The 15,927-nt window shown below is 52.1% G+C and overlaps 1 long non-coding RNA gene across 3 annotated transcripts; it reads right to left on the bottom strand.

The window, feature by feature from the left end:
• Nucleotides 1-2,473: 2,473 nt before the first annotated feature.
• Nucleotides 2,474-7,889, bottom strand: LOC109488407. 3 transcript variants are annotated; one of them, XR_002141382.2, is made up of 3 exons: nt 7,823-7,889; nt 5,795-5,927; nt 2,474-2,915 (listed from the first exon to the last, which is right to left on the bottom strand). It is a non-coding gene; the product is annotated as an uncharacterized LOC109488407 (long non-coding RNA). The 3 variants fall into 3 exon arrangements; XR_004621628.1 differs by lacking the exon at nt 7,823-7,889 and adding an exon at nt 6,274-6,331; XR_004621629.1 differs by lacking the exon at nt 7,823-7,889 and adding an exon at nt 6,081-6,206.
• Nucleotides 7,890-15,927: the final 8,038 nt, after the last annotated feature.

Genomic DNA, 15,927 nt, shown 5'->3' with positions numbered 1-15,927 from the left:
TCATCAGATTGCCTACAACTATATAAAGAGTCTCGGAAGGCAGGAGCCAGGAGGGACCTTCCAAAGGCTTGCTTCCCATCCCCAGACGACAGCACGCAGGGAACTCGAGCTTTTGCCAGGTGTTACGCTGCTCCTGGGGGCTCGGTGCACAGGGGAGGCCGGACGGGTCACACGTGTTCAACGGGAGGTATCACAGTTGTGCTGAATAATGTGGGTTGTGGAGCCCGACTGTGGGGCCCCACCTCCTGACCTGGGGGGTGAGAGTCTCAGAGTCAGATCCTGGAACAAGGATTCAAGGGCAAGGACTTGACTTGGGAGGTGCTGTCAGGAGAGTGGATGCACGGGGCAGGGCAGGGAAGGAAGCACAAAGTGTGTGTTATCAGGGCTGTCGACGCCGGGTCCCTGGGGCTGAGTCCTGCCGTGGAGCCCACGGAGAGAGAGTGAAGGATATCCCCCAAGCGAAGGGCAGCGGCCAGCCTTGCTCTCCACCGCACCCCCTCCCCCATCCAGCAGGGTCCCTCATCACTGACTGCAGCACCGACCTGCCTCCTTGCCCTTCCCAGGGCCTTCCAGAAGGCCTTGAAGCACCCCCCTGTGGCACGAGTGCGGGGCTGGGCTCCCCGCAATGGCCCATGGGGCGCTGCTAGCTGTGGGCAGGAAGAGGAAGAGACCTGGGGTGGGGGCTGAGAACCTGAGAAGCACCCCTCCCACGCCGTTCACCCCCATGCTCCGGAGTGCGGACTACAGAGCCCTCGTGCCCCCGTCCCCAGGCCAGCCGGGCTGCTGTGAGTGTCCTCTCCGCTAGATGTGGCTCAGAACACTTGGAAGCGAACCCCCAAGAACAGCTTGTCACTGGACGTGGAGAAGGCCGAGGACTCCTGCAGAATAGAGTGCTCCCTCGTGCGTTCCTTCATTCCTTCCTGCCTTTGCTCGGGCACAGCGCGCAGCCCTTCCTGTGTGCTGGGCCCGCGGCTTGGCATCGTGCCTCTCTTGTGCCCCCCACCAGCACACAGCCTGGGGCACGTAGGCAGGACAGACAGCAGGGCCCGAAAGCCCCGAGCCACCAGCCCCGGGGGGTGAATGAGCAACGTGACTGGGGTGGGAGATGAGACGAGAAATCAGTAGAAAATGCTTCTCCGGCACGGCATCCAGGCCGTCCTCGGCACTGGGGAACTGTGAGCTACCACAATGATCACCCTTAGTAATGCGCACAGTCATCACCATCCACCCTGTGGAGCGTTTCCTAGGCACCAGGCACCGCCTCAATAACTCAGGGTGCCCCCTCTTCCATGATGCCTTCTTGCATTTTACAGAAAGGAACTGGAGGCCCAGAGAGGATCGTTACCTCGCGCAAGGTCTCCCAGCAAGCAGTACAACCCCAGGGAAGCTGGCATGCATGTGGGCTTGCAGCCCCGGGGCCCGAGCACCCGCCAGCCAGCCCTGAGCTCCCACCTTGCTGGGACGGAACCCACGGCTCCCAGAAGCCTCTGCCAGAGGCTCCTTCTTGAGCTGCACGCCGTGTCAGTTGATGAGTCACCTGCTTCGCTCCAAGGAGAAGCCGCTCCCGGCCTGGCGAAGGCTGGGGTCAAACCACAGACCTCTTCCGCGCGTCTCTGCCTGGACCTCCCCAGGCGGGACCTCAACCATCCGCCTTTCGAGAGCCCACTCCTCAGGAGGCCCGCCGTTTACGCACCCAGCCGCCTTGATTACATTGTAGATGACCTGTTTCCTGGTGACATCACAGAGGAAAACAACCAGAGGCTCAGCCTGGGAGATGTTGACACATAGGAACACTGGAGGCAGGCAGCCTCCCATCCGGAGGCCCGAGGCCCAGGCCTTGCATAAAGGAGGCATTCAGCCAATGCCTGTCAACTTGCTGAATAAGCAAGGGAGGAGTGTAAGTTTTAGCAGCAACCTGGGTCTTTGGTGGCACTCAGGTCTGGGTTAGAGCCCCAGCTCTGACCCTGGAACAGGTCACTTTCCTTCCTTGAGTCTCAGGTTCCCCATCTGACCTCTCAGGGGTGTTGTGAATGTAAATAAGATAGACAGTGCAGCTGTTCCCCCCCACCCCGCCAGCTTCCCTGCGGCCACCAACTTTTGTACCCTTCCCCGGAGGACACCCCGGGGCTCCAGGAGCCATTTCTCCCTACAGGCAGAGCTGGGCGTGCCCGGCAGCTAATGTCCTCCAGCCCTGCCCCAGTGACCCTCACCTAATGACTGACTGGTGCACAAGTCTGAAAACCCAGCTGCCCTGCCTTGAGGGGACTTTCTCTCAGGCTGGGGCTTCTGAATAAACCGCTTGCACACAAATATTTTTCTCTGGGCCTCGCTTCCAGAATCAGCCTAGGATTCATGCAGAAATCTGCCCCCCCGTGCCCCACCCCACAGAGCGTGGGACCACCTGACCATACCATGTAATAGAACCTTTCCTTATCTCAGCAAGCACCTGCAGTTAATAGGCTCTCATGTTCCTAAGGAAAGGCCTGTGCCCCCTTCCCAAGGGTACACTGCATCTCTATGATGAAGGAGGCGATCCAGACACTAGCAAAGCCCTGTTTTTAAAGCATTTTGTTTCAGAAATCAAGCCTGACTTGCTTTTACCAATTGCAAACATCAGAGAGGTCCTTATGCCTCAGTATCCCAAATAAGGTAAAAGAAAACTAGGACTGGATGTTGAGCAAAAGCCTGCTCAAAATGACCAGGTGAGCAGTCAAAAGACTTCATTACCCATTTCCAAGCAAGTAAAGTGGCTGATGAGATAGAAGCAGAAATTACTGGGCAGGTCTTCCAGGAAAGCTCCCAAAAACCCAGTGTGTGCCCTTTTTGTTTTCTTCCTCCTTCTTCCTGCCTGGAATATATATGCGATGGCTGGCACTCCGGTGGCCATTTTGTGACCTTGAGGATGGCGTCAAACTCTATAATAGAACAGAAAGACAGAAGGATTGTGGAATCCTGACGAGGTTCTACAACTACCCTACCTGTCAGGGAGTGCCTGACTCCCATGACCTGTGAAAATAAACCTATTTCATCGAAGCCACTATTTTCTGGGTCTCTGCTACTGGCAGCTGGGTACCATTTCTAACTAATATAGATGTAACCCATGTCTACAAGTTTTTGGTTCTAACTGAAACAATAGGATTCTCTCTTCTCAACCTCTCTCTCAACAGGACCATCTGGTCCTGCTCAGAGATTTGACTGCCAAGGGCAGGTGACCCTTTCACATCACTGAGAAAACCACACTAGCTCTGGGGCCCAGATCTTCTTAGGATGATTGGAGAGTTCCACCTTCTGGCATAGGACCAGAGTGGGGACAGGTAACACCTGGGTACTTCATGGTATTGCAGAGAATAAGGACTCTTGGATTAGAGGGAAAGCCATATATGACAATTCCATAACTTGATAGATAATTGCCAAATTGCCCACCAAAAACATCGCACTAATTTATATCTCGCCCATAGGGCTCTTTCCCCACATCTGGGGTGATACTGTGTATTCACTCTTAAACGGGCATTTTGCTTCCTGCCTCTTTGATGGAGGATTACGTGTTTGACATTACGTTGGATGGCTGTTGGCGCTTCTGCACGTGGCCTTTGTGTCCTTTTCAAAATTGCTATATGTTTGCTTTCTTCTTGCTGATTTGTAAGGTCTTTTTTCATAATGGATTTTAACCCTTTGTCACAGTCGATAGGTTGCAAATATTTTCTCAGCTGATCATTTTACTTTTGGCCCTGTGGAGGGGGATTTGTGTGTTTGTTTTGTTTGGTGTTGGCATTTGGAAGGTTTTCGTGTTCGTATAATCAGATCTGTCATTCTTTTTCCTTTGTCATTTCTGTTTTCTATGTTAGGAATTCCCTCTCTTAAGCTCCATTCCTTGGCCTCCCTCTTCAGACTGACCTGCCATTCTCTCTAGATTTGGCTCTCCTTCTGTCCTGGTCTCTCTGGTCCTTCATGTAAACCCAGGTGGCTATTCTCATACCACTGACCCCATAAGAGCAAACTCGAAGTACCCCTTTGCCTTGCTCACAACCCTATCCAGGACCCCCAACTCCACGGTCCCTATCCACTTCCCTGACCTGCCTTGAGGTCCCCCCTCACTTTCCTCCTTTCTTAAACCTCAGGAATGTGGCCTGATTATACCTCTCTGATCTGAGAGCAACACCTTTCTTAAGCACAATCAACACAGCTGCTTATCACCATCCTTGACAAGTGGGGCACACTCCCAGCTCAGCCCCCTGGGTCAGCATACAAAGTCATCATTTCTACCAGAAGGGAATCAGCCAGTCCTCCTGATGATTCTGGAATCATCCTGATGATTCTGGAATGATCTAGAATCATCTGTGGCTTCCCCCAGCTCTGCTCCTACTGGTGCCTCCTTTTTGCCTTCTCAGACCAAACTCCCTCGTGTCTATCCCCGTGACCTGAAACACTTGCAGCCTCTCACCGGTCCATCCACTGCCCACCATCAAGCCTCACGCAGCATATCACCTACAGACCGTTTGTCACATGCTATCACAGCCCTCACAGACTAGGAGTCCAGAGAAGGACACCACGCAAGCTCCTACAGCAGACTGTGTGGTTCTGTTATAAACAAACAGGCCGTTAGGAGGCTACTGTCCTTGCCTCCTGGCCAGCAGCAGGAAGAGTAGGGGACATGAACAGCTTTGAAAATATCTCCACAGATGGAGCTGCTGTAGGGGAAAAGAGTCACTGTCAACAAACTCCATTCAGCCCAGTGGGCTTCGAGGGGGCCACACTTTGCCCTGGGCCCACATCCTGGGTCTCCAGCCCTAACAGCCTTGTTATTCCTGGCTCCCAGGACTGGGACTTGCAGGATGTCCATGCCAGGGAGGCCTGTGTGGCCAGGAGCAGCGGTTTCCCTCTGTGCCCTCCATGGGCTCAGGAAGACCCCACCCTGCAGGTGGCAGGAAGGGGGCCCCTGTGGCTGGGGCAGGTCTGCTTCTAACTTTCCATTCCTGTTTTCATTGGCAAAGGGCTCCAGCTAATGTGATGTGGGAACTCCGCTCTCAGGTGACCTGGCAGGCGGCTTGTTCCTAGCTGCTTTGCAGTCTGCTCAGGTCAACACACGTTTACTGAATGCCTACTGTATCTTCCTGTCTGCCTGGGAGATTTCTCTCTGTGCCTCCTTTGTGTGAGGCACTCTTCTGTGTGCTGGGGATGCAGCCTTGCACAAAGGTGTCAGTTCAGGTCTTCCGAGAAGCCAGCAGCAAGACAGAGTTAGAGATGTAAGAATCGTGTTGGAGGAATGCCTGGAATAAGTGGAGAGGGAGCATGCACAAGAAGGGAGAGGCTCCAGCCTGCAAAGGAAGCAGGCGGGAGGATCAGCGGGGAGCCTTGGCCAGCCTGCCGGGCACTCCAGATCAAGGCCCGCCGTGCAGGAGGTTACTAAAGGTGCCCAGGCTGGAGGCCGCGAGCTGACCGCACTTTTTGTGGCCGCTTCTTTCTGGAGGGGTGATCGGAGCGGCACGCCCCGACGGCTGCCACAGCAAGGTGGGACGCTGCTGACACCCTGTCAGGGGATGTGGGACAGCCCAGCCGCCGAGCAGCAATCGCACGCCCTTTCCCGGACAGAGACCCAGTGACAGTGTCTTAAAGGAAGGAACTGTGCCCCTTCTTCTCGGCTCTCTTCCCCCTGTGGCCAAGCACTTGGACCTGGTGGTAAGCCATCTTGAGCCACGGGCAAGACAGACACCTCAGGGATGGCCAAAGAGGAGCCTGGGTTCCTGAATGACGGCACGGAGCAGAGCCACCACCACGCCAGCCCCACATAGCCTACCTCCAGACTGTAAGTGGGAGGCACGGGCTCCCTTCTGCTCAAGTCACTGCTGCTTCATGCAACTGAAATTATATCCTCAATGCCAGGTTCCATTCTTTCTGTCCACAATAGGGCTCTGCCCGACAAACAGTGCCTGGAAAAAGATTTAATCAGCCCGCAAGCCCCAGCCCTCCCCACAGAGCTTAGTTGGTGCGGAGTGGGGTGGGGAAACAAGGCAGAGGGAGGAATTCCTTTGGGGCATACAATGACTTTTCCACTGGTAACATATGCACAGCACAAAATTTACCGTTTTATCCATTTTAAGTGTATAGCTCAGTGGCGTTCAGTACAGTAGCATTCTTGAGCGTCTCCACCATCCATACCCAGAAAATTTTCATCTTCGAAAATGGAAACTCTGTATCTATTCAACCCTAACTGCCTCCCCCCCCACCAGCTCCAGCCCAACTCTCTGCCTCTAGAAGTTCGATGACTCTGGGTACCTCAGGTCAGTGGAATCATACAGTATTTGCTCTTCTGTGTCTGCCTTATTTCACTCGGCAGTATGTCCTCAGGGTTCACCCATGTTGTAACATGCATCACAATTTCCTTCCTCTTTTTAAAAAAAACTTTTATAAAGATTTTATTTTTAAGTAACTTCCACCCCCGACGTGGGGCTCAAACCTACAACCCTGAGATCAAGGGTCACAGGCTCCACAGACCGAGCCAGCCAGGAGCCCCAGAATTTCCTTCCTTTTTAAGGCTGAATATATTCCATTGCATGGACAGACCACATTTTGTCTATCCGTTCGTCTGTCTATGACACTCGGCGGCTTCTATCTTTGGGTATGGTGAATAATGCTGCAATGAACTTGGGTGTACAGATATCTATTCAAGTCCCTGTTTTTAATTCTTTTCCGTATATGCACACCTGGAAGTGGAATTACTGGAGAGCAGGTTAATTATACACGTGACTTCTTCACAATTTTTTGACATGACATCCCAGCATGATAGCTCTGAGAGTAAATTGAAAAGACAGGGTGCCTGGGTGGCACAGTTGGTTGAACATCTGACCCTTGATCTCGGCTCAGGTCATGATCTCACAGTTGTGACTTTGAGCCCTCCCTTAGGCTCTGTGCTGGATGTGAAGCCTACTTAATAATAATAATAATAATAATAATAATAATAATAATAATAATAAATTGAAAAGACAACAGTACTGGGGAAGTGCTGGGAGCAAGGCAGTTAGACCTGTAGAGAAGACAGTCAGGGGCAGCTCCTTTATCACGCACCCACCCTCATCTACCAGCAGGGACAGACCTTCCCCGATAGCCCCAGCAGCCTTGGGCCTTGGCCCACCTCCCCAACCCCCACAGGTTACAGGACAGCACTGGGTCTTCTTCACCCAGTTTGTCAGCCAGCATGACCACTCAGTGCACGCGGCTGATGTCATCGGGGGCCCAAAAGGGAAACGACACATGCTGCTACTGAGACCAGCTCCGCTCTGCCCTCCACGGGGCATTTACGGGGTTGTCACAGGTGAATGACCGTAGGTGACTAGCTTCACCCCCTGACTTTGGAACATAAACCCACAGTGGGGGTCCATGTGGGGGGGGGTGTTTTCCAGAAGAGTTGTGCCCTTCCTCCTATCTTCAATCTTTATCACTCAAAAAAANCCCAAAAAAAAAAAAAAAAAAAAGAACCCCAAGCAGAAGCTAAATGTCCCCTCCACCCAGCCTGCACCCCCGGGGAAGGGAATGCTGCCTTCCTCCTTGCTGTGCTCCCACCAATTTCCCCCAGCTCCTGCTTGTGTAGCCTTTGCAAATCTGTATCCTCCAAGGGCACCTCCCCTGAGCGTGCGTGGAACCCTCCCAGCCGCTTCAGCACCTTCTGTTCTCACACACCGACCAGCTCTTCCCAGGAGCCTGTGGATGGACAGACGGAAATGTCCGAAATGCAAATTCCTGGGCCCCACCCCAGGCCTGCGGACGCAGGAATTCTGGGAGGGAACCAGCCAAGTCCTGGCCTCCACAGTCCTAGCTCTGAGCTCACCTGGCTACCGGAAGGCTGAGTGGGGTTGACGCTCAAGGATCGGCCGCACTGGGCTCCAGCCGGTCCCACATTCTCTCTCTTCCTGTTGAAATTGAGGCATAACTCACAGCAAAGTGCACAAGCGTAGCTGGACCGCTCACCAGCCGCACCCCCGATGGAGACACAGACTGTTTCCAGCCAAGAGCCGGGAAGGTTCCCTTGTGCCTCCTCCCAGTCAACCCCCCTCCCCCCCAGGGAAATNCCCCCGATGGAGACACAGACTGTTTCCAGCCAAGAGCCGGGAAGGTTCCCTTGTGCCTCCTCCCAGTCAACCTCCCTCCCCCCCCAGGGAAACNAACCCCCCTCCCCCCCAGGGAAATTATCACCCTGATCCCCTGTGCTGATCAGTTTTTTCTGCCCTCGTGAACCCCACGTAAGGGGAAGCATGCGGTTTGCGCTCGCTCTGGATTCTCTCGTCCCACTTTGCGAGATTTGCCTAAGTAACTGCATGCAAGAGAGTTCGTTCTTGTTCTTTGCTGGACACATCTCCCGTGGTATGAACCCATCACACTGTCACATAGGCTGTCGGAGAACATTCCTTTCCAGTTTTTAGAGAACGCAATAGCTCCTTGGCTGGACGTAAGCACTTGTTTCTCCTGAGTGCCTGACCCCTTCCCGAGCTTTCTGACACCAGCTAAGCTAAGGGTGAGGCGTTTTCCTCTGTCCATCACTGGGGCCTGCTGTGCAGCCCTTACTTGGTGCCCAAGTCCCAGCAGGGCTGGGGCCGGCCCAGCTGAGGGAGCTGTTCTTGCGGCTCAGGTGGGAGTCGGTTAGTCCTGTGCAATGGGGCCAAGCCAGGCCAGAGTTCTGGATGCTGTGACGCCAAAGGCCTCAGGCATGTGGTTTTACAGGGCTGAGGCTGATGGCATTCTGTGGTCGTCATCTCCTGGGGGCTGGGAGCCTTGTCCTGGGGACCCCTGCTCTGCACGCAGCGGTGTAAGAAATGCTCTCTCCCATGACAGCGCGGGAGTCTCCCCAGCATGGATTTCAAACATGGGAAAAGTTTCTAGAACATTGCACAGCTGGCTGATTTTCAAGCGGGGGTAGGCAGAGGTTTGTTAGAAGCAGTGGGTGGAGTTGTCCTCGTGCCAACAGGAGGTCATCCTGGAGATCAGGTGATGGGGGACAGAGGCAGGGCCAGGATGCAACTTCAAGTTCCAGGCCACGTTCCAGAGGCCAGGAGGTGAACGACTCCGACCGGGCAGTCAGAGCGGGTGTGGCCTCTTCAAGCCACCCCAACTTGGATGTCTGCTTCTGGCTCATGTCCCAGCTCCTCCACACAGACCAGAGAGATCCCCAGGAATCCAGGAATGAGGGGCAGGTGGAGAAGACAGATTCAGTGGCACCAGGGCCCCGCCCCTATTGAGTCACGGGAAGGGAATGGAAACAGGGCGTGGGCTGAAGCTGACAGGGCCCAGTCTCGCCCTCTTCGGGCCTCACCTGGCTCTGAGGTGAGTCCCACCTGCCAAACCCTGGGAGGGCTCTCTCTCTGGGGGTAAAAGTCCCTGCTGCCTCCACCCGAGGAGGGTGGAGAGGAGCTGGGAGAGCAGGAAGAAATTGGGTTAGCCATCAAGCAGGACTCTCCCGGCCCAAGCCTGGGATGCTGGGAGGCATCTGTCAAAGGAAGTTGCGAAATCTCCTTGGGACTAATTTGGGTTTTGGTTTGGGGCCAACCAGCCTATCTTTATGGCTCAGTGAACACTAAACTCCTCGGCCCCTCACCCCCCTTCCCTCGGGAAAGACTGCTCAGCCAGGACGACAAGCTTTCAGATTTGAAAAGGAAGTGATTGGCAACAAAGAGGACAAAGGGCTGATTTCCTTAGTATAATAAGGGTGGCATTTTTTGAGTGCTCAGTACACGAGGGAAAAGGTTCCGAGCCCTTTATGTGCACTAGCCCCTGCGATCCTCATGGTAACCCCTTTCACAGAGGATGAAACTGAGGCACGCTGAGGGTAAGTGGCCCAGCCAGCAAGCGTCAGCACCAGACCCGGACCCAGGCTGTGGGGTGGCGCCCTCGCCAGCACGGCGGAAGGCTTTCCCCGTGCCCTTCCAGCTCTTCACAAGCATCGACGCATGTTAATCCTCACAACCACCCAAAATGGACAAGAAAAAATTCCGCGACAGACAGAGAAAGGACAAGGACAGACAGAGAAAGGGCAAAGGCTACAAACAGACGATGCAAAGAAGGAAAAAAACAAAAACATATTATATTCACAAAGAAATCAACGCTATCCCTTGGGGATGTCTTCCATTGGTAAATGTTTTAATGATTTATAAGAATTCCGAGCTTGCCAGAATGCTGTTGGGCAGGTGCCCTGCTGCTGGTGGGCGTGTCCGTTGGTACAACCTTTCTGGAATGCTGGAAGGCTGCTTGGCAGGACCTACCAAATGCCTTTCAAAGCCAGCAGTCCTCTCCTCTGTTCTCCCGCCTGTGAATCTTCCTGAAGACTGATCAGAGGGTCAGCAGAGATGAACATATAAAGCTCTTCAGGGGCACCTGGCCGACTCAATCACGAGAGCATGCCACGCTTGATTTCCGGGTCCTGAGTTCGAGCCCCACGTGGGGTGTAGCGATTACTTAACTAAATCAAAACTTGAAGCTGTTCAGGGCAGTGTTATTTACGCCGGTGAAAAGGCAAACTCCAACAAAGGAGAACAGCTAAAGAAATTAGGGACAGATGTACTAGGGAGCGGTATTTTTAAAAAGTGGCATTTGGGAGGGAATTTTTGTAACATAGGAAAATGCTCGTGATGTAATCTTACATAAAAAGGGCAGGATACGAAACTGTATTTTGAGAGAGGGTGACATGTTTGCTGGTGACCTGGTTAAGGAGTCTTGAACAACAGCTGACCCTTGAACAACACAGATTTAAACTCTGCAGGCTCACTTATATGCAGATTTTTAAAAAATAAATCCAGCATAGTGTGTAAATGTATTTTCTGTTCCTTTTGATGTTCTTTTTTTTTTTTAAGATTTTATTATCCATTTGAGACAGAGAGGGAGAGCACGGAGGGAGAGGGAGAGGGGGAAGCAGACTCCCTGCCGAGCAAACAGCCCAACATGGGGCTCGATCCCAGGACCCTGAGATCATGACCTGAAGGCAGATGCTTAACTGACTGAGCCACCCAGGTGCCCCCTTATAATTTTCTTTTTCTTTCTTTTTTTTTTTTTAAAGATTTTATTTATTTATTTGAGAGAGAGAGACAGCCAGAGAGAGAGGGAACACAAGCAGGGGGAGTGGGAGAGGAAGAAGCAGGCTCATAGCGGAGGATCCTGATGTGGGGCTCGATCCCAGATCGCCGGGATCACGCCCTGAGCCGAAGGCAGACGCCTAACGACTGCGCCACCCAGGCGCCCCCCCCTTATAATTTTCTTAATAACATTTTCTTTTCTCTGCCTTAGTTTATTGTGAGAATATAATATATAATACATATAACATACACATTACGTGTTAATCACCTATTTGTAGTTTCCGTGCGGCTCTGGTCAACAGAAGGCTATTAGCACTTGAGATTGGGAGGATCCAAAAGTTATACGTGAGTTTTCAACTGCGTAGGGGGTCGGCACCCCAAGCCCCGGCGGGTTAGGGCCAACTGTAATAGGTAATTTCTGAGTGATATTTCTATGTGAGTATCCTGTTTCCCACCAAGGTTTTCCTCATACTGGGGTGTCTGTCCAATGCCTGAATCAATTACTATTATGATGGATACAAGTATGTATTACTTTTATACTTTAAGGCAAACCTTACTTTTAGAAAATTCATGATTTTTCATTTGAAAAAAAAAAAGGTTGTACCAATGTTGCTGAGGCTGGGTGATCGGTGCTCTAGTATAATCACACAATTCTCTCCACTTCTGTACATTTGAAAATTTCCATAATAAAAGTGTTTTTTTTTGTTTGTTTGTTTGTTTTTTTTAAAGATTTTATTTATTTATTTGACAGAGATAGAGACAGCCCGAGAGAGGGAACACAAGCAGGGGGAGTGGGAGAGGAAGAAGCAGGCTCATAGTAGAGGAGCCTGATGTGGGGCCCGATCCCGCAACGTCGGGATCACGCCCTGAGCCGAAGGCAGATGCCCAACCGCTGTGCCACCCAGGCGCCCCAAAAGTGTTTTTTTTTTTTTAAAGTGATTTCACTCTAATAATATTCATGCTGAAGGGCTTCGGGAGTGCACACTGTTGTCTTCAACTTAATTTGAAACGCATCACAAACTAAGATAAATGGCTGGATAGATAAAGGCTGAGTGAGGGACGGAGACGTGAGCCCAGGACCAGAAGAAACGCGAGCCACAGACTCGAGGTGGTTGCGTGCACGTGGGAATTCCCTGCACGATTCCCACAGCCGCGCTGCGTGTTTTTAACTGGCCATCGTAAAATGTTGGGGAAAGTGGTTATTTCTCAGTGGCGGGTTATTTTACCTTTCTGTTGTATGTGTCTGTGTCTTTAAAACCAAGAAGCAAGATAAAGAACACAAGTTACTTTGTTTTTTATGTTTATATTCAATGCTCAGGAATTCAGAGCTCTAAGAGGTGGCGGCCCTGGGGACCTGCCCCCAAGCAAAGGACGAACAGTCTGTCCTCGCAGGAGGGTGCAGGGCTCGGGCAAGCTTAGGACTGGCCTCCGCAGGCAGAAACACTGAGGGTTCCTTGGGAGAGGAAGGCAGGCACCCCTTTGAGGAGGAATGGCTCCTTCCTTTCTCCCTCAGTCCCTTCTCCAGATGCACGTGTCACTTCTCAGCCAGCTGACACTCAACTTGCCAGGCACTGATCTGGGGTCCTCTGTGCTCCCCATTCCTGCTTCTGCTCCCTGTCCTGCACTCCCAGGAAGGAGTCTGATCAGGGAGAGTGGGACTTGTAGAGAACAAAAGAGCAGAAAGGGAGAAGAGGATCGTGTGAACTTTTCGGGGTAGCAGAGCGAGGGAGACGCAGCCCCTGGCCTGAGCTCTGGCCCTCTCTGCCGCAGGGTTCCCGAAGCTGGAACCAGGCCCCTCCCTCTTCCTGTCTACATCAAGGCAGAACTGAGTCCCACAGGCCAGGCGGGGTCGAATCCCAGTCTCACCACTCCCTTGTGACCCTGGACAAGCATTTTCTCCTTTCTGAGCCTTCATTGACCCATCTGGAAAATGGGGCTAGCTTGGGAAGTGAAGGAGATAATCCACAACAGGGTTGTGCCCGTGGCTTCTGCAGAGGCCTCAACAATCAATCACTGTCCTTCACTCATCCGAAGCCTCTTCTGTGGCAGCAAGTCTTCCAGGCAGAGAAACAGCTGGAAACAACACACCGTCCTCTCTTTCTCAGTCTGCGACCCGGTGACATTTATTATCAGTCAACGTGGTCAAAAGCCCTTGACTTACTCAGAGGGTCTGCGGTTGAATATAAGACCCTGGATGTAGAAAAGCAGTGAAATCAGTGGAAAGTGCCAGGAGCATCTATTCAGATCAGGTGCAGGTGCCAGGGCCGCTCAGGGGAGCCCAGGCGCCTTATCACAGGGAGGGACAAGAGGGACCCAGACTCCTTCCAGGAGCCACACAACGGGGCCTCCAGGAGAATGAGAGGGTCAAGTGCAGGACAACTCTATCCCCTTCTCCCCTGAGGAGCTAGTGTCCCTTTAGGGCCCCCGCCAAAGCACAGCTACATATTTCTGGATTTCTCAGCATCTCCCCGGGCCCTCGGCTTCCTCTGGGGTGGCCTTGGTTTTTCCGGCCTGGCAGAGAGAAGGGCATGGAGTGCTCATCCATCCAATGTGAAGTGTTCTCTTGGGCGGAGCTCTCAGGCCAGGGTGCCTATAGATCGCTGGTGGCCTCTGGCTGGTTGGTCATATGGGCCCCACCCCCGGCCTGGGTATGTGCTGCATAAAACTTTGCACAAGGAAGATATTCAACCACAGTTTCCAGGCGCTCTGTCTTCCCTTTCACTCCTCCCCTGGCACAGGGGGATGTTAGAGCGGCCACAGGCATTTGAGAACTACGGACACTACAGGGAGACAAGCTGGAGCTAGGTTTTCTTTGGGCTGCGCGGGCTATACTGACACAGTTCACACGCGCTTCCTTGTGTAGGTAAGTTGTTTCCAGCCATCTCAGCACGCAATTGACTTCCAGGAATCCTCCTTCCTCCCAGGGCAGACTCACCTGCCTGGCGTCAGTACCAGGAGGCTCAGGACTGAGGATGGAATCCGGTGGTTCCAGGTGGCACGTGGGTCGGAGATGAGAAAGCAGGGTTGAAATGCAAGGAGTCTCACTAGCAAAGTATGCAAATGTACCCATAGTCCGTCTGCCCTGTCCCACACCCTGCCCACAGTCCCTGGGAAATCAGCAGGCCAGAGCTCGCTGCAGTGGGGCTGGGGGCACCTGTCCCAGGGGCGGGCTCCCTTCCCACCTTTGCAAACATGGCTGATCCCAGAGGCTCGGCCCACCTTGAATGTCCTACTTCTCATCCTCAGATGGGCTCCTGAGGGTGGGATGTGTGTTTTTGAAGGAAACACTGCAAAGTAGGGAATCCTTTGGAAAAGCAAGTGATCCTTCCCTATTTGCCCACTTTGAAAATGCAGATTTTCCTTGCACATGCAACTTTCATAGTCACCACATCATACTATTTTCAATTTAAAAAGAGATGAGTTTGGCAGTGGAGACAGACTTCAAAACAAAGGCTTCAAAACCACTTGCACTTTCTATACAGAACCTGGGGACAGTTGCTGAGCTCTGGGAGCCTCAGTTCCCCCACCTGTAAAATGGGGATAATCCTAATACGTCGTAAGGGTTGTTGTGGGGATTAGACAGGGTAACACATACATGGTGTTCAATTCCAGGTCTGGTACATAAACACTGCTCAATACTGTCAGCTGCTTTTGCTAATATTACTTTTTAGTAATTTTGTTACTCTTATTTCCAACACCACTGTAAGGAGAGAGCTAGCACATTATAAGCCCTCGGTGCATGAAGGAAGGCAGGGAAGAAGGAAGAGCAGGTGAAGAGAGGAGCTGTCTTGATCACAGTTCCCAGAAGCAGATCCTGGTTTATGTGGCAGCAGTGAATGAAGGAGGCGCACTCTGGTGAGACTGGTAAAGGGAAGGGGGAAGCAGACACAGGAGAAACCAGGTAAGGCTGTGAGCCGGGGCAGAGGTCTCCCAAGGGCAGCTCCCCCTAACCCCGCAGGGGACTAAGCCACCCATCCCAGCATTTCCTCAACCTGAGCTAGGATCCTAGCCTTTCACACTCCCCAACCTATTAGTCACCAGTGACAGGCCATCCTGGGGGGACACTTGCAGCTCTCTGAAAGAAGGGACAAATAGTGGAAGTGGTTTAAAAACAGGGCCCTCCAAAGAATTTCAGGCAGGGACAGTTAGAAGCCAAAGCATGCTCAGGCCAGGGAGAGGTGCATGCAAATAGCCTTGGAATAGGACCTGCGAAGAGCACAAAACCAGGAGCTGCTCCAGGACAAAAGTGTGGATCCGGGATTAAGAGACAGTAAACAGGCTTAAACAGACAGGTGTGCATACACATACTCTGTCCTTGAATCCTGCTCTTTTCACTGAATAATTTGTCCAGGAGTTCATCCCAGAGTGTAGACCGCTGCCCTGTTCTCTTTTTAATAGCTGCAGTGTTCACTGAGTGCATCTATCATCATGGAGCTCATTGTCCTCTATTGACAGGTATTTAAGTTGTTTCCAGTCTCTTGCTACTACAAAAACAAAACAAAACAAAACAAAAAAACAAAAAACTATAGTAAATATCCTTGTGCTAGTATCATCAGTACATATGCAAGTGTCCTTGCAGGATATGTTCCTAGGAGGGAGTTTACAGGGCAAAAGGCCTGTGCATTTTCAAATTTCTGATAGTGGCTGTACCAGTTCACACTCCCACCAGTAATGTATGAGAGCACTCGTCTCCCACACCCACACCAACACCGTATTATTGACGGTTTGGATCATTGCCAATCTGATATGTGAAAAATGGCATTGGGCTGTAGTTTCAATTTGCATTTCTATTTTGAATAAGACTAAACACCTTTTCATAAGTTTAAGAGTCATTTGTGTTTCCTGTTCTGTGGGCTGTCTGTTCGTAGTCTTG

This window comes from Ailuropoda melanoleuca, chromosome 17 (genome assembly GCF_002007445.2).
Source record: "Ailuropoda melanoleuca isolate Jingjing chromosome 17, ASM200744v2, whole genome shotgun sequence".
NCBI lineage: Eukaryota > Metazoa > Chordata > Mammalia > Carnivora > Ursidae > Ailuropoda > Ailuropoda melanoleuca.
Note: the sequence above shows the minus strand (reverse complement) of the source record. Positions and strands in the feature narration are given on the sequence as shown.